Source organism: Pogoniulus pusillus, chromosome 10 (assembly GCF_015220805.1).
Source record: "Pogoniulus pusillus isolate bPogPus1 chromosome 10, bPogPus1.pri, whole genome shotgun sequence".
Taxonomy (NCBI): Eukaryota; Metazoa; Chordata; class Aves; order Piciformes; family Lybiidae; genus Pogoniulus; species Pogoniulus pusillus.
In genome coordinates, this window is record NC_087273.1 from 4,295,461 (window position 1) to 4,303,481 (window position 8,021).

The window sequence follows — 8,021 nt, forward strand, 5'->3', positions numbered from 1 at the left end:
CTCTAAATCCTCTCTCCTAAGGGGTCACTTCCAATACCTCTGTCTCATAGCAGCTCAAGCTTTAAAGCCTTGGAGCAGTCCAACCCTGGCTGCAGAGGTGGTTGAGAAGTGCAGTGAATGAGCCTCCAATCTCAGCACAAACCCACAGCACAGAGGTGGACTCCTCTCACCCTGCCCCACCATGGGAACACAGACTGAGAGCTGGGCACAGAGGAACCAGATGAGGTTCAGCAAGGACAGGTACAGAGTCCTGCATCAGGAGAGGAATAATAAACTGCAGCAGTACAGGCTGGGAGGTGACTGCTGGAGAGCAGCCCTGAGGAGAAGGACCTGGGGGTGCTGCTGGAGAACATCCATGGCACAGCAATGTGCCCTTGTGGCCAAGAGGACCAGTGAGACCTTGGGGTGCATTAGGAAGAGTGTGTCCAGCAGATCAAGGGAGGTTCTGCTCCCCCTCTACTCTGCCCTGTTGAAACCTTGAGTACTGTGTTCAGTTTTGGGCTCCCCAGATGAAGAGGGACAGGGATCTGCTGGAGAGGGTCCAGTGGAGGGCTGTGAGGATGATGAGGAGACTGGAGGGCATGGCTGATGAGGAGAGGCTGAGGGACCTGGGGCTGCTTAGTCTGGAGAAGAGAAGACTGAGAGGGGATCTAATAAATGTCTGTAACTGTCTGAGGGCTGAGTAGGAGAGGTGGGGACAGGCTCTGCTCACTGCTCCCTGGGACAGGACAAGGAGCAATGGATGGAAGCTGCAGCACAGGAGGTTCCAGCTCAATACAAGGAGGAACTTCTTGACTGTAAGGGTCACAGAGCCCTGGCACAGACTGCCCAGAGAGGTTGTGGAGTCTCCTTCCCTAGAGACTTCCAAGGCCTGTCTGGATGTGTTCCTGTGTGCCCTGAGCTAGCTTGTGTGGTCCTGCTCGGGCAGGGGGTTGGACTGGATAATCTGTTTGGGTCCCTTCCAACCCCTGACATGATCCTGTAAGCCTGTGAAACACAACCTGCTGGCTTCTGAGAGGCACCCAGTAATGCCAACTGCACCACAAGGGACCAACTCTCAGTCTTTCCCCAAGAGGACAATTCACAGAATGACAGAAATGCAGGCTGGCAAAGCCCCTCAGGAGCACCCAGCCCAACCTAGAACCCTGCTCTACAAGATTCACCTTAAACCATAGCCCCAAGCACCACAGCCAAACCACCCTTAAACACAGCCAGGGTGGGTGAGTGCACCACCTCCCTGGGCAGCTCATGCCAGTCCCTGACCAAAATGTGAAAAACATTTTCTTGCTGTCCAGTCTAAACCTCCCCAGCCTCAGCTTGAGGCCATTCCCCCTTGTTCTGGCTCCAAGGACCTGTGAGAAGAGCCCAGCAGCAGCCTCTCCACAATGTCCTATTCATTATGGTCTACAAAGAAAAAAGACCTGGGCAAGAAGGGCAGCAGCAGCAGCCTGGCCTGCAGCAGCAGCCTGGCCTGCAGCAGCAGTGGTGTGGGCAGCAGGAGCAGGGCAGGGATTGTGCCCCTGGGCTCAGCACTGGGGAGGCCACAGCTTGAGTGCTGGGCTCAGTTTTGGGGCCCTCACTGCAAAAAGGACATTGAGGGGCTGGAGCAGGTGCAGAGAAGGACAAAAGAGGAGGGGAAGGGTCTGGAGAAGAGGGCTGGGGAGGAGCAGCTGAAGGATCCTACTGCCCAGACACCTCTCTCCTAACTTTCTTCTCAGAGACAGCCAAGAGCCTGCACTGGGAGCACTTTGTCTAGTGCTGGAGCTCCTATTACAGGAGAGATCTGGAGGTGCTGGAAGATGTCCAGAGCAGGGCCAGGAGGATGCTCAGAGGGCTGCAGCTCCTCTGCTACAAGGACAGACAGAGAATTGGGGCTGCTCAGTCTGGAGAGAAGGCTCCAAGGTGATCTTTTTGTGGCCTTCCCGTATCTGAAGGGGGCTAGAAGAAAGCTGGGGAGGAACACAAACCCTATGAGGAGAGGCTGAGGGAGCTGGGGGTGTGCAGCCTGCAGCAGAGGAGGCTCAGGGCAGAGCTCATTGCTGTCTACAACTTCCTGAAGGGAGGCTGTAGCCAGGTGGGGTTGGGCTCTGCTGCCAGGCACCCAGCAACAGAACAAGGGGACAGAGTCTCAAGCCATGGCAGGGGAGGTCTAGGCTGGATGTCAGGAGGAAGTTGTTGTCAGAGAGAGTGATTGGCATTGGAATGGGCTGCCCAGGGAGGTGGTGGAGTGGCTGTGCCTGGAGGTGTTGAAGCCAAGCCTGGCTGGGGCACTTAGTGCCATGGTCTGGTTGCTTGGCCAGGGCTGGGTGCTAGGTTGGACTGGATGAGCTTGGAGGTCTCTTCCAATCTGCTTGATTCTGTGATTCTATGACTTGGTAAGGTGTCAGGAAGTGACAGGGCTGGGGGGTGGAAGGGATCCAAGCTAGAGAAGGGGAGACTTAGATTAGATGTTAGGAAGAAGTTCTTCACCATGATAGTGGTAAGACCCTGGCACAGCTTGCCCAGGGAGGTGGTGGAAGCCTCATCCCTGGGAGTTTTTAAGGCCAGGCTGGATGTGGCTGGGGGCAACCTGATCTAGTGTGAAGTGTCCCTGCCCACGGCAGGGGAGTTGGAACTGGCTGATCCTTGAGGTCCTTTCCAGCCCTGATAGTTCTGTGGCTCTGCGATCGCAGCTGCAGGGAGAGGTAGATGATGAACTGTGGAGGCTCCTGCAAGGCAAAGCTCAGGTGCCCTACCCTCAGCTGCCTGGCAGTGGGCAGGAGGAGCTGTGCCCGTGGTGGGGGCCAGGCTTGGGCTGCAGGAGGTGACATGCTCCATTTATCACTGGTTATGAAGTGCAAACGGATGAATACACATTCAATTTAGTTCAGCTGCTTTCTCCATTCATCACCCCCTTTCACCATCCATCATTCTCCCCCCTCCCCAACACCTCCCCCCCCACACTTTTGAGCTGAACAAATACCACACTTGCAGAAGTTTAATCTAATTAATCATAATTGGGAGGGAATGTGCCCTTAATGAAGCATGCAGGGGGGGTGGGGGAGAGAGAGGCTTCAGTTGGGGTCGGGGACACAGCTTTAATAAGCTCTGCTGCAGATAAAGATCTACACAAGGCTTTGCAAGGCAGCCCAAGCCCAGCCCTATCTCTCTGCCACTCCTTGCTGAGGTTGATGATGATGATGATGATGATGAGACTGAAATGCTACATCTATAACAGGACCAATAAATTGCCAAGTGTTCATCATCAAGGGAGACAAGAGAAGGAGCTCACAGAAGAGTTAATTGAAGGAGAAAACTCATTAGAACACCAGCCCCAGAGATTTTTCCACCCCTTATTGCCAGGAAGCAGGCAGCCCCTGGCTAGCTGCTGAGGGCAGCTCCCAGGCCAAAGCTGCTCCTCGGCAGCAGAAGCACTGCAAAGACCCACGGAACTTTGAGTCAGCTCTCCAGCTCAGACTGGAGATCAGGAGGTCTCCACCAGGAGGGTGCTGAAGCACTGGAGCAGGTTACCCAGAGAGGTTGTGGGCAGCTCCTAGCTGCAAAAGGACCTGGGGGTGCTGGGTGACAGCAGCTGGAGGTGAGCCAGGGGGTGCCCAGGTGGGCAGGAAGGGCAGCAGCAGCCTGGCCTGCATCAGCAGTGGTGTGGGCAGCAGGAGCAGGGCAGGGATTGTGCCCCTGGGCTCAGCTCTGGGGAGGCCACAGCTTGAGTGCTGGGTTCAGTTTTGGAGTCCTCACTGCAAGAAGGACATTGAGACTGGAAAACAGCTCTGAGATCGAGTCCAGTCACTGGCCCAACACCGACAGGTCCTTGTCTAAGCCACATCCCTCAGCACCACATCTCCATGACCCTAAAACACCTCCAGGGATGGGGACTCCAGCACCTCCCTGGGCAGCCTCTGCCAATGCCTGACAACCCTTTCAGGGAAGAAAGTCTTTCCATTATCCAACCTGAACCTCCCTTGGTGCAGCTTCAGGCCATTTCCTCTCATCCTCTCACTTATTAATTGGTTGAACAGCCCAACCCCACCTCACTGCAGCCTCCTCTCAGGTTGCTGCAGAAAGCAATGAGGTCTGCCCTCAGCCTCCTCTTCTGCACACCAAACACCCCCACAGCTGCTCCTTCCCAGCCCTCTTCTTCAGACTTCAGCAGCAGGTAATGGAATCCTGGAAGAGTTTTGGTTGGGAAGTACCTTTTAAGATCCACAGTCCAACCACTAACCCAGCACTGCCAACTCCTCTGCTGGACCCCGGCAGAAGGGAGCAGAGCCCAACCCCACCTCACTGCAGCCTCAGAGGGCAGTGAGCTTTGCTCTCAGCCTGCTCTTCTCCACACTAAACACCCCCAGCTCCCTCAGCTGCTCCTTCCCAGCCCTCTTCTCCAGACCCTTCCTCACCTTTCTTGCCCTTCTCTTCACCTGCTGCAACCCCTCAATGTCCTTCTTGAAGTGAGGGTCCCAAAGCTGACCCCAGCAGCTGAGATGCCCAACTACACAGGCCAGAGAGGTGACATTTTCTGTTCCTCAGCCCTTCCCTCTCTTGGGCTCAGGAAGAGTTTATCCTCTAAGGCTACACTGCTCCAGCAGCCAGCGTGGCCAAAACACTGCTACCAATTAAGTTAAGTACAAAGTATGAGCTCAATGAATCATTCATTATCTTCACACTGAAGCTCCAGCACAGCCAGGGCAATAATCCTTACAGCCCCCCAGGTGCTCATTTCCTCCTGAGCTGGGCATCCACTACCCAGGCCACAGCAAGATAACCAAATCCTTCATTTTGATGGGGATGAGCCCAGGAAACAAGCCAAGGCTTTGAGGTCCAGGCTCACCTTCAACAAGTCACCACCAAGGGGAGGCTGGTAGCAGAGATCATCTCTTAAACAGGTTGAAGATCTCAGCCTGCCATTAGGGAGAGCAACAGGGAAGCTCTTAGGGAGCACCTGGAGCCCAGGTTCATTTCACATCACCAAAACCAGGCAGCCCCCTGCAAATGCCCTGCCCTGAGTGCTGTACCAAGGCAGAGACACAGAAGAACCCAGCCCAAAAGCTGCAGCTACAGCAAAAAGCTGTCTGCAGTCAGCCCCACACAGGTGGGAAGTGCCTGCAGGCTGCTGGGTGCCAGGGTTAGGGTAGAGAGGAACAAAAGTACCCTTTGCTGACAGAGTGGGCAGGGACTGGCACAGGCTGCCCAGGGAGGTGGGGGAGTCCCCAGCCCTGGGGGTGTTCAGGAAACCTGGGGCCATGGCTGGACTGGATGCTCTTGGAGGGCTTCTCCAACCCACACTGGGTTGCTGCTTGGACTGGATGATCTTGGAGAGCTTCTCCAACCCAGATTGGGTTGCTGCTTGGACTGAACAATCTTGGAGAGCTTCTCCAACCCAGATTGGGTTGCTGCTTGGACTGAACAATCTTGGAGGGCTTCTCCAACCCACATTGGGTTGCTCGTTGGGCTGGATGATCTTGGAGGGCTTCCCCAGGACAAACAACTCTGTGATTCATCAGAACAGCTCAAGGAAGGGGAGAAGCAGCTGCCAGGCTCAGCAAGACCACCACTCACTCACAAACACCTCCACTTTTTCAAGCTTATGAGCCAAGCACCACAGCTCCTGTGCAGGTGGATTTGTTCTGCACCCAGGCCAGCAGAAGGAAGCAGAGCACACAACCCATGTTACCTCTGGCCACCAGCTTGGCATAGCAGGACAGAAACCTTCACAGCACAGCATCACAGAGTGGCCTGCTTGGAAAAAGCCTTAAGATCACTGAGCACAACCACAGGCTCACAGGATCATGTCAGGGGTTGGAAGGGACCCAAAGAGATCATCCAGTCCAACCCCCCTGCCAGAGAAGGGCCACACAATCTAGCTCAGGGCACACAGGAACACATCCAGACAGGCCTTGAAAGGCTCCAGAGAAGGAGGCTCCACAGCCTCTCTGGGCAGCCTGTGCCAGTGCTCTGGGACCCTTACAGTCAAGAAGTTTCCCCTTGTGCTGAGCTGGAACCTCCTGTGCTGCAGCTCCCATCCATTGCTCCTTGTCCTATCCCAGGGAGCAGTGAGCAGAGCCTGTCCCCCCCTCCTGACCCCCAGCCCTCAGACAGTTATAGACATTTATTAGATCCTCTTTCAGTCTTCTCTTCTCCAGACTAAGCAGCCCCAACCCCAACCAACCAACCACCTCCTGCACACACCTGTTAAAACACATCCCTGAGCTCCTCCTCCCAATGGCTTTTAATCACCTCCAGGGATGGGGACTCCACCACCTCCCTGGGGAGCCTGTGCCAGTGATGAGCATTTTGGAGAAGACATTTTCCATAATATCCAATCTAAACCTCCCCTAGGACAGCCTGAGGCCATTTCACCTCATTCTACGACTGGGTGAAGCATTTGGTCCTCACCCAGCTCCAGCCTCCTCTCTGGGAGCTGCAGAGAGCAATGAGCTCTGCCCTCAGCCTCCTCTTCTCCACACTAAACGCCCCCAGCCCCCTTCTCCAGACCCTTCCTCACCTTTCTTGCCCTTCTCTGCACCTGCTGCAGCTCCTCAATGTCCTTCCTGGAGTGAGGGCCCCAGAGCTGAAGCCAACACTCCAGGTGTGGCCTCCCCAGTGCTGCACATCACCATCGAAGTGTTCTTAAGCAAGCAATTATTATTTCTTCTCTCCTCTCCTCCACTTTTTTTGGTATAGACAGGGATTTTCTTGGAACTGCTGAGAAGAAAACTGCCAGAGCATGGAGCTGATCGATCCAGAGCAGGGGAGGGAAAAAAAGAAGGGCATGAATATGGATCAGCAGAGAGGAAGTGCAGGGAGAAAAAGCAGTGGGAACAAAAGGACAGAGAAGGGAACAAGTGGAGCCTTCCCTGGGAAGTGTCTGCTGTAGCCTGGCACCTTACCCAGCTTCTAGAGGGACACAGCCCAGGGAGCAAAGCCCTCAGTGCCTGCTTGAAGGGAGGAGTCCACCTGGAAGCTGACAATGGCTAAACAAGAAGATAATTATTTCTTCAGCTGCAGAGGCCTGAAGCCTACCACGAATCAATCATCTCTTTTTGCCTAAGAAGCTCTGACTCTATCTTAGCTCAATGAAAACAAAATCAATGCAGGCCAATTAAAGCCTATCTCGTTAGGGCATGCAGGGAGTACAGTGGAGCTGGAGCTGCTGCTGCCTGGGGCTCTGCAGAGGACTTCCCTGCTCAGGCCAGGCACAAACGTGAGCTGCTGCTGGCCTCTAGCTGCCTCTGCTGCAAAACAGCAGCTCCCTGCAGGTTTGGAGGGGCTGCAAAGGCAGCAGGGACCACAAAGGAGCCCCAGAGTTGGCCTTCAGCAGCTTCCAGCCCTGGTAGTGCAGGTGCAGAGCCCACAGTGAGGCTCAGAGAACAGCTGCAAGAAGTGATACAGGCAAAGCTGGCTCCAGCCTCCTGTCAGGCAGCTGCAGAGAAGCAGGAGGTCTCCCCTCAACCTTCTCTTCTCCAGGTTAAACAATACTTAGGTGCCTTTCATAGCGTAGTAGGGGTTGGAAGGGACCTCTGGGGAGTGAGCCCAAGCCTCCTGCCAGAGCAGGGGCACCCAGGGCAGGGCACACAGGAATGCACCCAGATAGAGGCTGAAAGTATTCAAAGGAGGAGGCTCTACAGCCTCTCTGGGCAGCCTGCTCCAGCCCTCCAGCAGCCTCACACCAAACAAGTTTCTCCTCATGCTGAGGTGGAACTTCCTGGCTTCCAGTTTGTGGCCATTGCTCCTTGTCCTGTCACAGGACAGCACTGAGCAGAGCCTGGCCCCTGCTTCTTGCCCCCTACCCTTCAGCTATTGATAGGCATTGCTCAGATCTCCTCTCAGCCTTCTCCTCTGCAGGCTAACCAGCCCCAGGGCTCTCAGCCCTTCCTCATCACACTGATATTCTGAGCCCTTCATCATCCTCATAGCCTCAATGGGACTCTCTCCCATCTATTCTTGCTCCTCTTGAGCTGTGGAGCCCAGAGCAAGGCACTCCTACTCCAGGAAAGATGAGCACAAAGCCCTAGAGATGCTCCTCA